Source organism: Peromyscus maniculatus, chromosome 3 (assembly GCF_049852395.1).
Source record: "Peromyscus maniculatus bairdii isolate BWxNUB_F1_BW_parent chromosome 3, HU_Pman_BW_mat_3.1, whole genome shotgun sequence".
Lineage (NCBI taxonomy): Eukaryota > Metazoa > Chordata > Mammalia > Rodentia > Cricetidae > Peromyscus > Peromyscus maniculatus.
In genome coordinates, this window is record NC_134854.1 from 134,295,361 (window position 1) to 134,317,754 (window position 22,394).

A 22,394-nucleotide genomic window follows, 5' to 3' on the forward strand; every position below is an offset into this window, starting at 1 on the left:
AGTTGGAGAGATGACTCAGCAGGTAAAGGCACCGGTTGCTCTTGCAGAGAACCCAGATTCATTTGCAACCACCCACATGGTGGCTCACTGTCTCAACTCCCATTTCAAGGGAGTCTGACACCCTGTTCTTGCCTCCACAGACAGCAGGCACACAGGAGGTACCCAGACAAACATGTGAGCCAAACATTGTCAAACATAAAATAATTTTTTAAGAACTGAATAACATTTAAATTTAAAATTAAGTAGATAAATTGGGTTTTATCAAAATTTAAAATTCTGGATTTTAAAGAAAAACAGGCCATAGACTGGGAGGAAATATTTGTAAATTACACAAATGATAAAAATGTGATTCTAGAATATATTTGAAAAAAATCTCAAAATTCAGTTATATATATATATATATATATATAATATATATTATATATTATATATAATATTATATATTATATTATATATTATATATATTATATATATATTATATATTATATATATATATTATATATATATATATATATATATATATATATATATATACTGTGAAGTTCAAGGTCGTCCTCTGGTACCTAGCAAGTTTGAAGCCAACCTGAGCTACATGAATCCCTGTCTCAAAAAGAAGGAGGAGCTAAACATACACCTCAATTTCTTGTCAAGTACTATGTTCAATCCCCAGGAACACATGCATTAGCATGGTGTCACATGCCTGGAATCCCAACACAAAGAAAGTGGACACACAAGAAGATAGAAGTTCAAGCTCATCCCTCAACATAGTGAGTTTGACACCCACCTGAACTACGTGTGACTCTTTCTCAATAAAGAAGTGTGTAAATAAATAACTTTACATGACATTTCAGGAAAATATGTGGATGTTAAATATGTACATGAAAAGATATTAGGTATCATTGAGCATTAAAGGTATGAAGGCTAAAATCACAGTAATGTACCTTGGCACAGCCAGTGGAAAAGGTTAAATTAAAAGACTGTCTCAGCTAGGGTGTCTGCTGCTGTGAAAAGACACCATGACCACAGCAACTCTTATGAAAGAAAATATTTAATTGGGTTGACTTACAGGTTCAGAGGTTTAGTCCATTACTATCATGGCTGGACATGGGGCATGCAGGCAGATATGGTGCTGGAGAAGGAGCTGAGAGTTCTACATCTTGATCCACAGGCAACAGGAAGTGAACTGTCTACCACACCTACTCCACATCTGCTCCAACAAAGCCACACCTCCTAACAGTACCACTCCCTTTGGGGACCATTTTCTTTCAAAACAAATACTGACTATAAGTATTTACAAGAACATGGAGGAACTGGAACTCTCATATAGCTAGTTGGACTGAAAATGGTACAATCATTCTGGAAGTCAGTTGGATAGTTTGTTTTTTGTTTATTTTATTTGTTTTAATTTAGCATTTGCTTGTAACAGAATCCAGATAATCACCTATATATTGTTCTAAAAGAAAGAAATGTTTTTAGGCATATAACGACTCACTAATGGATAATTATATAGTGGCTTTATTTGTAGAAATTAAATCAAGTCAAATGTTCATCAACACATGAAAAGATGAACCCATTGTGGTATGTGTGGTGGTATTGTGTTTCCCAAAATATTGTGCACCCTAATAAACTTTTCTGGGGTTAGAGACAGAACAGCTACAATATTAAACATAAAGGATAGGTAGTGGTAGCACATGCCTTTAATCCTAGCATTCCAGAGGCAGAAATCCATGTGTTCAAGGATACAGCCAAGCATGGTGACTCATGCCTTTAATCCCAGAAAGTGAACCTTTAATCCCAGAGAGTGATGGTAGAAAGCAGAAAGTTATATAAGGCGTGAGGACCAGAGCTAGAAGAATTTGGCTGGTTAAGCTTACAGGCTTTCAAGCAGCAGTTCAGCTGAGATTCATTCTGGATGAGGACTCAGAGGCATCCAGTCTGAGAAAACAGGATCAGCTGAGAATCTGGAGAGGTGAGGTAGCTGTGGCTTGTTCTGGTTCTCCGATCTTCCAGCATTCACCCCAATACCTTGCTCCAGTTTTTATTAATAAGAACTTTTAAGATTCATGCTATAGGTATGCCTACAGAATGGGGTACTGCATAGTAATAAAGAATAATGAGTTCTAAATGTTTACAATATGAACACCGCCCCCCGGCAAAAAAAAGCACATAATATACTATTTCATTTATATAAATTCTATAAAATACACAGGAGAGTAACAGAAGCAAAACAGTGATTTCTGGGAGCAGGATCTTGGAAGAGAGGGGAGTAAACATATATGGCATACAGGCATATATGGGAGCTCTTCTGTGTAATGTATGTGCTCATTGTCTTAATTATGGTTATAATTCTGTAGTTGTACAAAGCTGTTCTCTTTAAATGCATGCATATTTATGATATGTCAATTATACTTCCAATATATTTGCTAAAACAAAGCAAAACAAAAACAAGCAAAGATAATTGCCAATGGCTGGGAGGTGTGAAAGGAAACCAACACACTCCTAGGGTATAAATAAGAAGCCAGGACAACACATGTTTAAGGGACAGCACAATATCATCCAGATAAATACTTCCTATTTGGAATGAATAGTTTCTGGGGATGATTTTAAAACAATTTCAAACACTGAAAAATAGCACCAAACAAGTTTGTGTCCCAGTGGTAATATTTACTAGCTGCCACTGGAGCACACCAGCATTTCAGTTTGCTACAAGAAAACCCCAGGAAACACAGTGGAATGAATGAGATGTTTGGGATCAATATGAGAAGCAGCCAGTTCTGGTTTCAGACACAGCTAGGTTCAGTTCTCATTCTATAGTCAGATGTCCAGTTTCTCTCACCCTTGGTCTGCTCCCCCTATTTTTTGCACTCCTATACTTCTGGTCATCCAGTCATGATAAGATGGCTGCCACCATAGTAGCCTTCCTTGCCTAAGTTCAATAGGAAGATGGAACCTGTTGTTCAGCTGATTCTAGGAAAGGCCTCATCTTCTCCAAATGGACTACCTTAGGTCACATGCTCATACATTAACCTATCCTTATGGGTCAAGAAATGTGATTCTCTGAAGTTTAGTTAGACTATATTCCATGCATACTCTGTGCATGGAGTTGAAATGGAATTCCACCCAGTGTGCAGAAGGAACCGATCTACATTGGTGTTTGTCTCTAGACGTGTTGGATAGCAATTTCCTGAGATAAAACTGTCCATCTTGGAAGGAGGCTCATTAAAACATAGGATATTTATAAGGAGGGAAAAAAAACATGCTGCTCTAAAAAGAAGTGGAACATTCCACCATGCAGAGAAGTTACTTAAGCCCAAGAAGTAAACAATTCAAAATAGTCACAAGAAGTCCTTGAAATCAACCAGATTCACTAGCCCCCCACCTCCAAGAATATAGAAAAAAAAAGACTGCAGAGAGTCACTCTCAGATAAATCAAGCTACCCAGAAGACTCAAACCAGTCAAGTTGCCTAGAAGAGCCTCAGACCATCCAAGCAGCTTGGAAGAAACAGAGGAAAGCCAAGCTGCCTAGAGGAAGAGATCAATTGAACTTCCCAAAAGAGGTTCAGGCTAACTGAAATATCTGTAAAGGATACTCTCCAACACTGAGAGTTGAACTGCCTGCAGGCTGTGCAATTTCCATTAGCTGTCACCCATGCTGGAGTAGGTGTCAGTGATACAGCCACCTTTGAGTCATTTCTACTCCTCTAAGTAGCCTCTCACCCATCTTCCTATATGAAACTCCAATAAAACTTACTAATTAGCTAAGTTGGAGTTTAATGGTGTCTGTACTTTGATCTTTCATTGGTTCCCTATCTGGACTGAATAGACATTTGTTCATATCTCCTCAGAAATCATGCCATACAACAAGAAGAAAGAAATTTGGATTCTGGATTCTGGAAAGATGCCATGGTCTGAACATTTATTTCCCCTCAACTTCATGTAGTATTGAAGGCAGGGCCTTGGAAAGATAATGAGGTCACAAGGACAGACATCTTCTAGAATGAGTGTCCTCATAAATCCAGTTTGCTAGTCTCCTCCACCATATGAAGACACAGTGAAAAGATGCTGCCTGTGAGTTCTAAAGCAAGGCCCGTGCCAGACAGTAAAACTCTACCTACAGTATGTGATAGAAACATGTTCAGGAAAACCACATCCTCAGCATTTCTGCTGGATTTGGAAGTAGCTTGTGATATCCCATTATGTAACAGTAGACATAAAAGTCAGTACAGCAGAAAGAGTTCATCTGCTTCTCTCCAGTTTTTCTTCAGAGCAGAGTAGACTAAACAAGAAACACTCTAACCTCTGAATTCATTGAAGGCAGAAGAATGGAGAGCTGAAATGAGCCCTGAAGAGTGTCCCGTGAATCTCAGGAAACAGACACAACATAGTAAAAACCCCCTTCCAGGGACCTTATTCTCACAGTATATAATTTATACAAATTCAAGGAAGACAGAAAAAAAGATAGGGAAGAAGAGAGGAAGAGAGGAGGGAGGGAAGAAAGAAGGAAGGGAGGGAAGGAGGGAGGGAGGAAGGGAGGGAGGGAGGGAGGGAGGGAGGGGAGGGAGGGAGGTAGGGAGGGGAGGGAGGGAGGGAAGGGAGGGAGGGAGGGAGGGAGGGAGGGAGGGAGGGAGGGAGGGAGGGGAGGGAGGGAGGGAGGGAGGGAGGGAAGGAAGGAAGGAAGGAAGGAAGGAAGGAAGGAAGGAAGGAAGGAAGGAAGGAAGGAAGGAAGGAAGGAAGGAGTCTTGGCAGGCAATGGCTTCACTCTGGCTTTTTCCTTGCTTAACACCCTACAGGCTGGATGAACAGGGTGTTGGGTTTTGATTAGCAGCATCTTGTCTTTCTCGACTGTTTATAAAAATGTGGCTCATCTCACAACAGGTAGTTTCTATGTGATGATACACAGTTTAAAGAGTCTGACATCATGGGCTGGCGAGATGTCTCAGTGGTTAAGAGCACTGACTGCTTTTCCATAGGTCCTGAGTTCAATTCCCAGCAACCACATGGTGGCTCACAACCACCTGTGATGAGATCTGGTGCCCTCTTCTGGCCTGCTGGGACACATGCAGGAAGAATACTGCATACATAATAAATTAATAAATCTTTAAAGAAAAAAAGTACCATTTAAAAAAAATAAAATAAAGAGTCTGACATCTCACCCTGACACCATGTGGGGGGAAAAAAAAAAACCTCAGGTTACAAATCCCTGGGTAGAGGTGATCCCAATGACCACAACTTGATCAGTGGATGGTACAATGGTGTGAAGAAGATTTCTCCCTTTTGGAAGTCACAGGGTACAAGGTTTAAAGTCAGAACACAGCCAAGGTGCCAGCCAGCTCAGGTGGGTTATCATAACAGACAACTTCACAACCGTGAGTCCAAGATAGCTCTTTTCCCATGATTCTCTTTCACCCACCCCACCCCCACAAACTAATACTTAAAATACCATCAAATATCACTAATATCCCACAGTTTCTAAGCCAAAAGCATAAAGAGGATGCTATAATTTTTTAAAATCCATTTCATTTTCTCACCTTCAACAAAACAGATATTCTTTTTTTAAAGACTAGGAATGTCAGCCAACAGCCTGGATCTCAAAGGCAAATGAATACAGAGTAAAGTGAAGGTAGAGGGTGTCCCTTCAGTAGGAGATGTATGGTGGTATTGTGTTCCCCAAAATATTGTGTACCTTAATAAACTTACCTGGGGTCAGAGAACAGACAAGCCACTAGTTAGGCAGTGATAGCACACGCCTTTAATCCTAGCATTCCAGAGACAGAAATCCCTCTGGATCTCTGTGAGTTCAAGGCCACATTGGAAATAGCCAAGCATGGTGACTCACGCCTTTAATCCCAGGAAGCCAGCCTTTAATCCCAGGGAGTGGTGGTAGAAAGCAGAAAGATATATAAGGCGTGAGCACCAGAAACTAGAGGCATTTGGCTGGTTAAGCATGTGGCTGGTTAAACTTCAGGCTTTCGAGCAGCACAGTTCAGCTGAGATTCATTCTGGATGAGGACACAGAAGCTTCCAGTCTGAGGAAACAGGACCAGCTGAGGAACTGGTGAGGTGAGATAGCTGTGACTTGTTCTGTCTTTCTGACCTTCCAGTATTCACCCCAATAACCGGCCTCGGGTTTGATTTTATTAATAAGAACTTTTAAGATTCCTGCTACAGAGATGAATGAAGGAAAACATCTATTAATGTTGCTCTTGGAAGAACAATGCATTAGACAAAAGCTGGGATGAACACCTGCTGTAGATCTTTTCCTGCCTTGACGACAGGCAGCCTTCCTTGAAATGGATGTGCTCACTTTGAAGCCAGAGCTTTTCTACTGTTTCCTTCTTCTCTGATAGCTATGGCTGCCTTAATGTGCTTTAAATGTGTCATACAAACATAATGGAAAACATACATTTATTCAATGAGACCCCAACATAGGCTATAAAGCCAAATATTATGAAGTCAAATTTTATGGCATTTCTTAAACCCATTCCTTCCATTTTTAGTTGCCCCACAATATTGGTGAGAATTTAGTGTTTTTCTCTCTCCTGCCTTCATCTCTAAAGCTGTTTCTCCTCGTGCTGTGTCTTCCTTTACTCTCCAAGGCTCAGATTCCTATGTTCTACCTTATTTTGCCTCATTTTCCCACTTCTCTTCTGCATAGTCTGCCAAAGACTCCCATGCCAAGTAAAGAGTGTCAGAAGGTGCGCACAGAAATCACAGAACTATGGACTGGGGAGAGAGCACAAGTGACCTTTTGTGTCCACTTATTAAGCAAGGGTCAGTGACCTAGAGTTCAAGGCCAAATCTAGCCCTCGTGTTTTGTTTTTATAAATAAAGTTTTATTGGAATAAGGGTATGTTTATATGTTTAGGCATTGTCTAAAGTTTCTCTTATGTTACAAAAATGAAGTTCAATTGCTTTAATGCAGACTATATGGCCCATAAATCTAACATATTTATTATATCTGGCACTTCACAGAGAAAAAGATGTTCCTGAGACACAACCATGTGTGAAGAATCTAAGTGCTTTGGTTCCTTCCAAACATTGAGATACCATATTCAGGGTGGTGACTGACAACTATGGTTGCTACATGTTCTCATGCTAGATGGGAAATCAGTCCTTTATCAGTGCTTAAATCACCATTAAACCTACATTGAGATCTCACAGACCATGTTCACAGCAGCCAAGCTCCACTCACAAGGAAGGTGGAGTTTGTGCTCCTGATCCTCACTGTCCAAGCTGCCCTTTATGATTTGAGGCTCTGTGGTAGTCACCACTCTGAGGACTGTGAGTAGCTTTCCCACCCTTCAAAAGCTGCCATAGTTTATTATCCCCAACCAGCAGCAACTGAGAAGAGCTTAAGGGTAAGCAATTTACATGCAAGCTCATCCCATGCAACTGGAAAGCAGGAAAGGGAAGAAAGTCATTGTACTCTATACAATCAAGCCAGTTACCAGAATGGGTACAATAGATGATTCTGATGAGTCTTTGGAATACACATTGAGCATGTATTTCTCAATCTTCCCACCAAAAGGGAGCAAAAGTCTTCTTGAAGTTCTCTCTATCAAAACCAATCTGGTACAAACTGAGGGACTGTCTCTAGGGTTGTAATTATTTTGTTCTCCTAGCCTGCTAGACATATATACATATCATGTAGCCAAGACTGAGCCCTGAGCAGAGAGACGGAATTCAGAAGTCAGGCCAAGGGACCCTGGATAGATGGTTCAATCAAAGGTGAAAACCTGAATTCAGATCCCCAGTAACATTTAAAAAAACCAGGTACAGCAGTGCACATCTGTGATTCCCACAGCTGGGGAGGCAAAGACAAGATCTTTCCTACGGTTTACCAGCCTACCAGTTTAGGGAACTGGTAAGCACCAGACTCAATGAGAGAATTTATCTTACAAAAAAAGGCAGAGGAGCAAAAAGGGAAGACATCCAATGTAGACATGTGGCATCTACACAAACTCACACATACAAACACACAGCAAGGAAGACAGGGAGTGAAGAAGTAGGGGGACAAGCCAGAGCATAATGAGATGGTAAAGAGGCAAGACACAAGACATTGACACCATTAGATACTGGTATTAACTAAAGGATCTCAGTGGAGGAAAGCCTTAGGATCGGGGTTAGGGGAAATTGTGATCTTATATAGAAACCAAGTCATGCTTACTAGGGCTTCCCCTGTGACTGAAAACAATCCCCTTCATTGACTCAAAGTATTTGAATTGGGAACAGAGAGTATTTATTCTTCTGATGACACTGCTCTGGGATATATGAAATAAATATGCCTCTCAACCTTCAAGATGTTAGTACTAGTACGAAGCTGTCAATCAAGCTCCCTTTTCATTGCATTTGTCCTGGAAGAACACACTCTCCTTTGTCTGCACTTCAGGCACATCACTTCTCTTCATTTTGGCTGCATAGCAAAATGTCCTTGTAGGAGCAAATCATGTCTTTAATATTTTCCTTTGCCCTCATGACATGCTAAGCTAGTTTGGTCTGAATTTTAAAATTCATCAAGTGTAAAACCAGATATTTTTAATATTGTTGAACAACTGCAAATTTGCTCATCTTGTTGCCTTTTGTTCATGGACCAATTCAATCAACAACTGGCTCTTGAACATTTAGTGTGTCATTTGTTAAAGGCTGGATGGGAGTGTTCAAAAGTTAATAAGCCAGAATGCCTGCCTTTGGGGAGTTTAAAGTATAATTGTGTTGCCAAGAGCAATCATTAATTTATGTCTGCCCAGCATCCTTTCTAGTCCCCTCAGAAAAGATTATATATTCACTATACAAAGGGTTGGCTTTTATAATGACATTCTTACTCAAGTATGTCATGCACTTTGTGCATATTCACCTTCCTTGCATTCTCATCCTCACCTCATGAGCTTTTGTCTTCCAAATAGTCCCCCTTCTAATTTTTATCGTGTGTGTGTGTGTGTGTGTGTGTGTGTGTGTGTGTGTGTGTGACATATGTGTAGAAAATCTAGGTGAAACATAGAACACATGATATATGTCTGAGTTTGGCATAATTTGCTTAGCATTATGACCTCAAGTTCTACCCATTTTCCTATAAATAATGTATCTTTGTTCTCTGACTTGAATAAAAACTACGTGGCATACATATAGCACTTTTTATTTATCCATTCATCTGTTGAAGGACACCCAGGCTGACTCCATAACTTGGCTACTGTAAAAATTGCATAAGTCCATGATGTGCAGGTGTCTCTGGGTTGTGCAGACTTAGAGTCCTTTGGGCATGTGCCCAGGGTGGTATTGCTGGATCATGTTATAACTATACTTTCAGGTTGTTGTTTTGTTTTGTTTTGTTTTGTTTTGTTTTGTTTTGTTTTGTTTTGTTTTGTTTTGTTTTGTTTTAAGAACAACCTGGTTCACAATAGGCTCAAAAGTTTCCCTAGAAATAAAGTTAACCAAAGAGGCAAAAAGAACCTCTACAATGAAAATTATCAAACACTGAAGGGGGAAACTGAAAAGGATACTAGAAGATAGAGATAGGTCCCATGCTCATGGATTAACAGAACTAATAGTGTGGAAGTGGATGTCCTATCAAAAGCGGTCTATACATCCAATACATTCCCCATTAAAATTCCAATGGCAATACTTAACAGAAAATTTAAAAAAACTAAACATATTACCTGTTTGGTAGTAGATACTAATTGTTCTTTATCTTGTGGGGAAAGGGAATGCTTGTGGATCTGTGGGCATGTGGAAGTCAAAGACTGATGTTTGCTGGACCCACATTTTATGTGGGTCCTAAAGATCTGAACTCAGGGGTTCATACTTGCACCATGAGCACTTTTGCCTACTGACCCATCTCCCCTGCCTGAATTCTTTTAAGGGAACTCTCTCGTTGCCTCCTCAGTATGTTCTGAGGTATCTCCCAGAGAAGACCACTTGGACATGGGTTCAAGCCAACAGGAAGTCTTTGTTAGCTGGCCAGTGACTATATTGGGTGTTTTTTACCTGAGTACAGTCCTGAGCCTTTCTCAGGGTGAGAATTTAAGCACAAAAAACACATCCTGGGTTGACATACCTCAAAGAATCAAGAACTGTAGAACATTGAGGTCTCATCAAACTAGACCAAGATCAAGGATCACAGCCCTGGGATCCTACAATCCATATCTCTGTGATGTCATAAGAATGCATTTAATCTCCTAGTGGCATCATGACATCATTATCTCATGGCATAATGAGATAATAATGTTTTTCAGTTAGAAAGAATAGTTACTAGAAGTAGAACCACAAAAGCCAAAAAGCAAGCTTAGTACATTTAGGAACTTTCCACAGAACTATAGACTTTGATGGATTGGATTTCTGTTCTCATTTTGGCAGGTGTTGCTGCCTATGTTCTGGGTTCCAAGGCCTGAATGGCATTTCCATCCTGGTATCAGTTGTGCTAAGGTCTACAGCCTGTTACAATCAAATAAGGCCACTGTCACATTTCCAACACTGGGACATGTGGCCCACACTAGTCAATCAGCTCCTCCAATCTTCTGCCATAGTAATTGCTGATGAGATAAACAATCAAGTTTATCCACAATCAAGAATAAGCTTCAGGGCTTACAATGGGATCTTTCAGGAAGTTCTGCTTTTAGAGCAGTTCAGACTGGAGAGGCTGTAGCCATCTTCCTTCCAAGAGAGGGAACTCTGAAATGCAGCCAAAACAGAGGACACAGAGTGGGAGGATGAAGAGAAAGAAATGGAGCCAGGAGGACATCATTTCTGCCCTGGACTGAACACAACCCTCTCTAGACATTTTGGCAATAGGTCCTCTCTCTGTTACTTTTCTAGTTGATGTGACCCAACACCTGAGAAAAACAACTTACAGAGGATGTATTTTGGTGCAGGGTTTGAGGAGGGTCATGGCAGGGAATGTGTACCATCAGACAGAGCCATGGCCATGGGAGAGTATAGCATATCTCTCAGGGGACCAGAAAGTAAAGAGGGGTCAGGCCAGAACTTAGCTGGACATCATGCATAAGCAAACCCTATGGGCCTGCTCCTTCTGTACAAGCCCTACTTCCTGAAGGTTCCACAAACTCCCACAAGAGCACAACCAGCTGAGAAACCAAATATTAAAACTCATGTGCCCATAGGAAACAATTAATACCCAAATGATTACATGGCCTCATTAAATCCCCTCATGACTTGTAGTGGCTACATTTTTTGACAAACAGAAAGAGGCTTAGCCAACCCCAGGTAAAAATATTATGGTTTCACTAAAGAAAATTTCAGGGTCCACCAATCCTATGAGATAATGATGTCATGATGCCACTAGGAGATTAAATGCATTCTTATGATATCACAAAAATATGGACTGTAGGATCCCAGGGCTGTGATCCTTGATTTTGGTCTAGCCTGGTGAGACCTCAGTATTCTTCAGTTCTTAATTCCTTACCAAATGGAAAGCATTGAGATGAGCACCAGGATAGGAAAGCTTTTAAAAATCAACTCATAAGAATAATTGAACTACTTGAGATGCTTATGTGGGGAGGAAAAACATGTGGGCTAGGTGTCGTTTCATGCTTGGTTGAACAATCTTTAATTGTCTAAATGTTTGGGACGTTTTGAAGACCACCAAATCAATAAGGTCAGCCTCTGGCATTATTGGGAATGTGTTTTAAGCGAGCCTTTGGATTTTGACTTGGCTAAAGGATTTAACATCTGACAAGTTGCTTTGCTAGCCTGTGAAAGTAAGCCTAAGAGAAGAATTCATCAATGCTGCTTGAAAGCTAATTCTGTTAAAGGCAATAGTGGGGCTTGGGTTGCTATCCATTCATCCAGAGGTGCCTGGTCTCATTTATCACTAAAGGTGACTGGTATAGAAGAAGTTCTCATGCTGGCACAGTCGGATTCCTTAACAAACTGATACTTAAAGTAGATTTGGGGATGTAACACCCGAGGCCCGATCAATGTGATCACAGCCAGGCCCAGAGGTCTTCAATCTTGGATAAACTAAACAACACTGTTAAGCATTCAGGGATTTATTTAACAAACAGTTTTGGAGTGTCTGGTGATTTCAGGACACTGCAGGTAAACTTGAGGTGCTGAGCATAGAATTCAGCAGGATACAACTTCTACCTTTGAGAACTCACCAATTAGTTCAGGTGAAATGCCATGCATCCAACAAAGCATGTCACAGAACATAGCTAAACAACATGAATGGCTCCATCCCATTTCCCCACGCTCTAGGCAGATAAGACCAATAGCCATAGAAATGTTTACCTTTGAGCCAATGCAGCCTCTGTGCTCTCAAGACAACTCTGCAGGTAGCTATTCGTGTGTGTGTGTGTGTGTGTGTGTGTGTGTGTGTGTGTGTGTGTGTGTTTGTGGATATGCATGCTTGTATTTGTATGCGTGCATGGAAGCATGGAAGCTAGAGGACAACCTGGGTTTTGTTCCTCAGATATTGTCTGTCTTTCTAAAACAGGGTCTTTTCCTGGCCTGGAATTCACCAAGTAGCTGAGCTGACTGCCCAGCAAGTTCCAATGATGTGCTTGTCCCAGCTTTTCTCATGCTTGCATTGGAAGCAAGTGTTACCGCATCCAACTCTCTGTTATGAGCATAGTAGGGACCAAATTAAAGCCCGCAAGCATTTTACTGCCTGACCTGTTCCCCCACCCCCGCCAGATCTAGCAGGCAGTTTTTCTTAAACAATCATGTTTCATTCCTGAGATGAAACCTAATTGCCACCCCTGAGTTGGGGTTCAGGAAGAAGAAAATGACCTCCACTTCAGAAATAAGACAAAGTATTTGAATTGCTATATGAAGAGTAGCTAGAAATCTCTGAAGAACATTCTGTACATGAAAACAATGGTGTGTTCCAGAACTGGGACAAGAAGAGAGTCACACAGTGTGCCTGAAGCCTGCAGAGTACAGGTCAGAGTGCAAGGAGATAGTCAGAGCCTTCCAAATGGTAAGACATTAGAGGTTGTGTAGAGGGTGCGTGGGGGAGTCAACATTACTATGTTAGTGTGAGTGTATGCTTTAGAAATGCTATTAGGTAGATTCTTTAGGAAGCAGAAGGAAAGTCAAAAGTAAATGAAAATTCTAAGGTGAGCTAAATCATAAAGACATATAAGCAAGGGGTTGGAAGGTCTGGTAATGATCCAATGACCATTAAGGGACAGCCACCAGGAAAAGTATCAGACAGGGAAAGGGAACAGAAGACATGATAGAACTCTGAGACCAGGAGGCATGGAAGAGAAGCAACAGTAGGCGAGGGGACTCTAATGTCAATGTGAGAAGATAGTGAACAAGGAACAGAGTGGGGATGCAGGCAGCACATCCTGCTGAGGATTCCCTGGAGAGCCTGACAACAAGGGACTGGAATTCCTGAGTACGAAGGTGGAGGCGAGAGTTAGCATCACGATAAAGAAGGAGCTTGGTGGTGTGGGTGAGAAAGGCAGCCAAGGGGTAGCTGAAGAGTAAGTCTGTGTTTAGGAAGTGTCCCCAGAAGAAGAGAGGCCCATGAAGCAGCCAGAAATGAGCGATATCTTCTAAGACAATAAATGATACCTAACAAGGCTGTTGGAACACAGTCAAAAGAATGATATATAGTGAACAATGCCTTGAGAAACTGAGAGAGAGGCTCCAGCAAAAAAGGCAGAGGGCCTTTTACCTCAGATGCATTTTGTTCTCTGGGTTGTTCCTGGGTGTGATTTTGTGCCTCTTGTGACAAACATTTACATTCAATTTATAAGACATGTTTATTCTTGTTGGATGTCAGATCATAGCAATAGAACCCAATCTGGTCAGTGTACCCTGAATCTGAATATGGCTTTCTGCCACACTTTCATGCTTTCCCATATATCATCTATAGTATGTACCAAGCACTGTGCTTAAATTGGTCTGTCCTGAGAAAGTTCTGGGAAAGGGCTGCTCTCTTAATATTTAGCATATGCTTACTGACATTTTTAGCATTTTTTATCATGTTTTCTGAACTCAAACAACCTTCCTTGGGTCATTGCATTCTTTGTTATATTCATGCATAAAAGTACACTAAAATTGAATTATGTTATCTACAGCATTAGACTGTAGTCCACCCCATTCTTTTAGGTTCTCAGATTCCAGGTCCAGCAGACAAGATATCCACAGGTTGGCTGAAAAGTTCACAAAGGACTAGAGGTAATTTTCAATCAAATAGGATTATTTAAGCAAACTTATGTAACTGCCTTGATACTGACAATGGATAAGGTCAACAAGATCACCCACTGTCTAAGCTCAGGAGCCCTCTGCATGGAAGGAACTGTGGGGGGAACACAGCTGGGAAGAGAACCTATAGCTACAACCTCAACTCCAATCCCAGCTGGACTGCCAGGTCCACACAAAGAGCATCATTTAATCACATGCCCCAAATATGTTTGTGGTGTTTCCTGAGTCAGGTATTGGCATGATGGTGGGAATCCAGAGGAGAATGGAAGTTTAAGAAGCCAAAAATCTAGGGGGATAGATGTACTTTAAAATGTTAACAAAAACATGAACAAAACATTTGTACAAGATGTTTGACAAATCAGAAAAGGCTACTGCAGTCTAAGAGACTTGTTTTTCAGTTCTAGGGATTGAACTTGGGACTTTACGTGTGCTAGACAAATGTCCTAATTACTAAGCTACATTTGTAGCCCAAAGAGTCTCCAAAGAGACTTTGACCTTAAAGGTCCCTGACTTGGTCTAGTACAACTAAATATGGGTGAATGGATGGGTGGATTGTTGGATAGATGGATGGATGAATATGAATTAATGATCAATGGAAAGGATTAGGGATAGGTGGAGCATTCATTTATTAATGGTTGTAGTATGGCATATTTTAACAGATTGTAATAGTCCTTTGACTCTCCCTTCTAGCTAAAATAGAAACTGGTCAAGTCCCTCTATTTTCTATACCACATGGAAAGGATATTTTCATAGCCACAAGTCTTTCCAATCTTTGCTAGATTAAAAATAAATTTAAAAACCAAGTACATAATGGTTCTTATAAAAAATGATAATAATGAGCAAAACCATTCCTATACACACCCCTTCCCTATGAGGTGTGGGTGGGAGATGAATATTTAGAATGAGGTATTTTTCCTAGGTACGAGAGCCTCAAAATGTTGCTATACCAAAGCTGTGGATCATGAAAGACTAGGATACCCTCCCAAGTCATGTAAAAGTTCCAGGTTGAAGGAAGAACCATGGCGTGAACTATAAAACATGTGGTACAAACAACAAGAGTCTGCCAAATATTTCATGGGCTTCCTTATATTTCCAAGCTTTCTTTGAGCTTGGATTTTAAATCCATGTGATTACTCACAGGCATGAACTGTAAATGGGCATGGCACATGGCGCTTCTGTATGGATGCATGTAAGAGCTGTTCTGTCTTCTCAGGCTCTCTCTTCCTTCCCAAGTGATTAAAAATCTAATTCTGGGCACAATCACTGACACAAAGGGAAATGTTGCCAGAGTGAGAGACTCACATTTGATGTATTACAGCACTCAAATGTCAAGGTTTGCTACTGTGGCAGAGCCTAGCATTATTCTGAACAATGTCTAACACCGCTTTGCTCCCAGATTGCATGGATCACAGAAATCACTTCAAATATGCTATGTATATGAAATGTAGTTGTGAAAGGCTCCATACTCATTCTTTTACTGTTTTACCTTCTCATTTAATTCTTCCATTTCCTGCTTCTAAAATATATAAGCATGCCTACTGCTTTATTAGTCCCTCTCCATCTTGCTCTCACTTCCACTCCCCCTCCTCTTCTCCCTCTCCTCTCTTCCACTTCCTCTCCCCTCATCCTCTCCCTCTCCTCTCTCCCTCACACATACATACACACATACATACATACACATTTCTGATCAATGTAAAAATAATATATTAACATCTGTAGTTATCCAAACTAGCCACCGGATGTATAGCTTACAGACACAGTATTAAACTACTGAAGTATGATATGTTTTAAGGGTGGTTTTCCAGAGAAACAGAACATTGCAACAGCAAAAACAATACCACATTTGTACATAGATAGGGATTTGGCATAAAGTTTAGTATTCTGTGTTTAAGACAGTCCATTTAATTTCAAAGAACACCTACAGAGGTGACTTGGAAGATGCATCATTTTTATTTCTGTAGCTTTAGGGGTAAATTTTAACTACTTTCTCATTTTTTCTATTAAAGGGGATACAGTTAATTTTTTTCAATACTCGAGCATAAATGTGAAGGAAAGTCATGAAGACAAAATAAAAGAAATAGAGAGCATAAGAAACATTTTTTGGCTGTTATATTATTAACAATTCATCAATACTGTCCCATAAAATTTGTATGTGACAACTCAAGATGTAATTTCTTTTAAAGTTATAAGTTTAAAATAAAACTGCCCCTCCTATGCTCTGCTAATCAGTGTGCACATGGAGTTGTAGCAACTACTATACCTGAACCTTGATGAAAAATAGAAGGTAGGCTCAAGGGAAGATAACAAACCATAAAGGAAACGTGTTTAATTTTAAGCAATACCATTACCCATTGAGCCATTTAAAGGTCTATAGAAAAATGGCAAAGTCTCTATTAGTCTTACACAAAGTATCATTAAAAAATAATTACTTTTCTATTTTTATTGATCTATTCATCTATTCATTCACTATATTCATCAATCCATCCATTCATTTACCCATCCATCAAGCCAACTCTTTCTTACCATCCATTCATCCAGCCAGTCACTAAACCACCTCCCATCCATCTTACCATCCTTCCAACCGTCCATTCAATCTCCTACTCATTCATTCATCATCAGTCTATCCTGTGGTGGTAATCTAATTGTATTGAAATATTATTTTGATTTGTACTGAAATATTAATTTGATTGTATGTTAATAAATAAAGTTGTCTGGGGGTCAGAGCTATTAGAGCCATAGCAAGAGTGTGGCGGTGGTGGCACACGCCTTTAATCCCATAAGATCTCTGTGTGTTCAGGGATACAGCCAGCATTGGAGACATATGCCTTTAAGACCTAGGGGGCTGTACATTCAGACAGTGACGAGGCAGTCATGTGTTTGGGTTTACAACCAATGAGAAGGCAGAACAACATACTTTAAAAATATGAACCGACAGGAAGTAGGCTCTTTTCGCGAAGCTGGGACAGCAGGAGGAAGGGTGAGATTTTAGCTCTGAGCTCTGACCTCTCGGCTTTCTCTTTTACATTGTTTCTGTGTTTCTTATTTAATAAGACGGTTGGTTACATCTACATCTGGCGCCCAACGTGACAAGAATCCATTAAAAACTGCTTGGCTTGGCGGCAGGTCCGCTTTCCCGCAAGGGCGGCAGGCGGCCCGCGGCGGCGGCGGCGGCAGCGGCGGCACACGGCGGCCGGCGGCGATCGGCTTCTTAGTCCGAGCTGCTGGCGTCCTAGTCCGGGTAGCAACTTCTAGCCCGGGCCTAGGTCTGTGAGCAGCTTGCCTAAAGCCGGTGCTACAAACAACTCAGACCTGCCCTGCTGAACAGGGCCCTGCCTGTAAACGCACGTGGTCGGAGCTTAAGGAAGCCAGACCCAAGCCTTGACTCGGCACAAGAGGGAACACGTGGCTGCATTTAAGCTTTAGCCGGCTACGCTTTCTTGTGCGTTCTCTCTTTCCTCTCTCTCTCTCTCTCTCTCTCTCTCTCTCTCTCTCTCTCTCTGGATTTACACCTGGGACACTAGGTGGCTGCTTTGAAAATCCCCTCGGATTTCTACTGTTCTACACAGATTTGGTAAGTCATAATATATCAGATATTTTAAAGGAAACTATCTAAAAGAGAATTTTTTTCCACATTAAAAAACAAATGGGTTTTATGTGTACATTGGAAGAAAATTGGTTTTTGTTCGAAATTTTAGGCAGTCTGGCAATGGAACAACTATATAATATTAGTATTGGTGGAATTATGCACCTCATCACTATAATAATCCACATTTTAATATTTAAAAAGATAGTCAATTTAAGTGCCAGGATAACAGCGTTAGAAGAACTTGTTAAACCTGTAAAAATTCAGACAGAAGAAATTAACAGTGAAGTTGTTTCAAGTCGGGATCATAAGGTTGCAGAAAGAAAGCCTGTTTTCACACAGTCACCCTTAATTTATCCTGTAACAGTACAGCAGATGCCTGATCAAATGGCTACACAAAATACTTGGGCTCCAATTGAAATGTTGGATTTAAAAAGGTTTAAGGAGGCAATAGTATCTTATGGCATGCATTCCCCATATGTAAAGCAAATGTTAAACACTTGGTCAACATATAATAGGATAGTACCACAGGACTGGCGGGACCTCGCACAAGGTGTTCTGGAACCCAGCCAGAGACTTCAATTTCTGACTTGGTTTAAGGAGGAGGCTAAAAACATAGAAAAACAATGGAGGGATAAAGGAGTACAAGTTTGCCAGGATCAGCTTATGGGCGAAGGCCAATATGCTTCAGCACAAGCACAATGTTTATATGATGTCCAAACCCTAATTTTATGTCGAACGGCAGCCTTGAATGCATGGGACAAAGTTGAGGAACCAGGAAAAAAATCTGAGTCATTTACAAAGGTGAAGCAAGGCCCAAAAGAGTCTTTTACAGATTTTTTACAAAGACTGGCTTCAGCAGTAAAGAGAACGGTCTCGGATTCAGAAGCTGGTAAGGCAATAATTGAATCTTTGGCCTTTGAGAATGCGAATGCAGCATGCAAAAGAATAATCAGGCCATTAAGGGCAAGATCTGCACCTATGGAAGATTGGATTAGAGAAACAATTAATGTTGAAGCTGATGAGCATGATGATACATGGGTAGGAGAAGTAATTTCAAAAAGTTTGAGGAGTGTTAGATGTTTTGGATGTGGAAAGCAAGGACATTTGAAAAGGGACTGTAGACAGGTCATTTCCAGAAACAATGTTTCTTCAAGGAACAATGGCAACAGAATGCCCCTTCCTTCTGGAGTATGCAGAAGGTGTGGTAAGGGAAAACACTGGACCAACGAATGTAGATCAACAAAGGACAGACAGGGTAATCCTTTGCCTCAGTCTTCGGGAAACTCCCAGAGGGGCCTCAGGCAGGCCCCCAGTGCAAATCCAGTTCAAACCTTTCCGGCAGCCATAGAGGAAATGCCTGCTCTGGAGAGCGATTAAATAACCAAATGCCTATTGGAATAAATCATGCTGGTCAGAATGATGAAACAGAGAGAATAGAAAATTCAGGAGAAAACATAAAGAAAATTTTTTGGCAAACTTCTATTAATGAACAAAGACCAAAATTAACGATAAAAATAAATGGTGTTTTGTTGTCTGGTCTGGTAGACACAGGTGCGGACGTTACCATAATTGCACCAGAATTTTGGCATCCAACTTGGCCTCTTCAGGAGGTAAACGTTCAACTGTTAGGAATTGGGACATTATCTCAGGTGAAACAGAGTGCAAGATGGCTCGAATGTATAGGTCCAGAAGGACAGAGAGGAAAATTAAAACCATATGTGGCTAACATAACTATGAACCTGTGGGGTCGAGACTTGTTGCAACAATGGAATACTCAGATTAACATCCCTCCAATCTCAGAAACAAATCATAAACTAGCACATGTTACTGAGAGAAATATTAGAAGATATTGTTCTAATGAGTGGTCACCAGCCATCCATATTATACAAGAACAGGGCACAATAACTGATGATCTTCCAAAGACACCAACAGCTCTACCTTTAAAATGGTTAACAGACAAGCCTGTATGGGTCCAGCAATGGCCTTTAACAACAGAGAAACTCCAGGCTTTAGAAGAGCTGGTAGAAGAACAGTTAAATGCTCAGCATATTGAAGAATCAACCAGCCCTTGGAATTCTCCTGTATTTGTTATTAAAAAGAAATCTGGTAAATGGAGAATGGTAACAGACCTTAGGGCAATTAACAAAGTAATTCAGCCAATGGGTTCTCTACAATCTGGGATGCCTTTGCCTACTCTGTTACCAAAAGGATGGCCTCTCATAGTTATTGATTTAAAAGACTGTTTCTTTTCAATACCCTTACAAGAAAAAGACAGAGAAAGATTTGCTTTTACAGTGCCTACTTATAATAATTCTCAACCGGTTAAAAGATTTCAATGGAGGGTCCTCCCACAGGGAATGTTGAATAGCCCAACTCTGTGCCAATATTTTGTACAACAGCCATTGGAAGTGATACGTAAAAAATTTCCTAAATCTATAATTTATCATTATATGGACGATATTTTACTAGCTGACTCAAATGCAGATACTTTAGAAATAATGTTTGAAGAAGTAAAGAAAATTTTGCCTCACTGGGGATTACAAATTGCTCCTGAAAAGATACAAAGAGGAGATTCTATTAATTATTTAGGATATAAAATAGAGCTACAAAAAATTAGACCCCAAAAGGTGCAAATTCGGAGAGATAGACTACAGACTCTTAATGACTTTCAAAGATTATTTGGAGATATTTCTCATCTACGAACTATTGTTGGGGTAAAAAATGATGAACTGACTAATTTGTTCAAAACCTTAGAAGGTGACAAGGACTTAAATAGTCCAAGAGAATTATCACCTGAAGCTGAGAAAGAATTAGCCTTGGTAGAAAAGAAAGTGCATGAAGGACACGTGAATCGTATTGATCCAAAGCTGGATTGCATTTTGGTTATCTTACCTTCTAGGCATTCCCCTACTGGAATATTAATGCAGAGGGAAGATATTATATTGGAATGGATATTTTTACCAAATAAACCAAATAAAAAATTAAAAACTTATGTGGAAAAAATCTCTGACTTGATTTACAAAGGAAAAATGAGACTTCGTCAATTAGCAGGCATAGACCCAGCAGAAATTGTCGTACCATTAACTAAGGAGGACATTGAAAAATTATGGACAGAAAGTGAACCTTGGCAAAGAGCTTGCAGTAATTTTTTGGGAGAAATTAACAGCAAATATCCCAAAAGCAATAGAATTGATCTTATAAAGAGAGCTGATTGGATCTTGCCTCGAATTGTACGGCAAAAACCCATATCTGGAGTTCGTACATTTTATACAGATGCCAACAAAGAAGGAAAGGCAGGTTACAAATCAGAAAATTTAAGTAAAGTGGTTCAAAGTCCGTATAATTCAGTTCAAAAATCAGAATTGTATGCTATTCTGTTGGTATTAATGGATTTTTCAGAACCTCTCAACATAGTAACTGACTCTCAGTATGCTGAAAGAGTGGTGTTACATATTGAGACTGCAGAATTTATCCCTGATGCTTCAGAATTAACTTCACTATTTATTCAATTACAAGATACAATCAGGAAAAGGAATCATCCTTTATATATAACTCACATTCGATCCCATACTGGTCTGCCAGGCCCTCTAGCACAAGGCAATGATGAAATTGATAAATTATTGATAGGAAATGTGCTGGAGGCCTCAGAATTTCATAAAAAACATCACGTTAATAGTAAAGGTTTAAAAAAGGATTTTTCCATAACCTGGCAACAAGCCAAAGAAATAGTAAAGAAATGTCCTACTTGTTCCTTCTACAATCAGACGCCATTACCAGCAGGATGTAACCCAAAGGGTACTCAGAGAAATGAAATCTGGCAGATGGACGTGTTTCACTTTGCAGAATTTGGAAAATTGAAATATGTACACCACACTATCGATACTTATTCAGGATTTCAATGGGCAACTGCTTTGAGTTCTGAAAAAGCTGATTCTGTAATCACTCATTTGCTAGAAGTTATGGCCATCATGGGTATACCTGCACAAATCAAAACTGACAATGCTCCATCATATGTCTCTGTTAAAATGAAACAGTTTTTTGCTTATTACAATATAAAGCATATTACAGGCATACCACATAATCCTACAGGTCAAGCAGTTATAGAAAGATCAAACAGAACTCTAAAGGATATGCTAAATAAACAGAAATGGGTAACAAAAACCCCCAGAAATAGACTGCATAATGCTCTTCTAACTTTGAATTTTCTGAATGCCAATGAGAAAGGAACAACAGCTGCAGAGAGACATTGGATAATAGAAAAAACTACAGAATTAAATCAGCCTATATACTTTAAGGATGTGCTGACCTCAGAATGGAAACCAGGGTATGTATTACATTGGGGACGTGGTTTTGCTTTTGTTTCTACAGGAGAAGATAAGCTGTGGGTACCATCAAAATTGATAAAGGTTCAATTTGAACAAGAGAGACCTCTTAATTAGAGGAGGTGATAGTTCATCAACCAGCATGAACATCCAATTTAAACTAACTTGTATCAATAAAACATGCCTTTTCATTTCATCAGATAATAACTTGCCAAAAAGGAACATCCCCAAAATTAGTCTTGGGGAAAAGTTTTTGTTTTTGTCTTTTAGGAGAATGAAGGTTAAGGAATCTGAAGAACACTGGACAAATGAG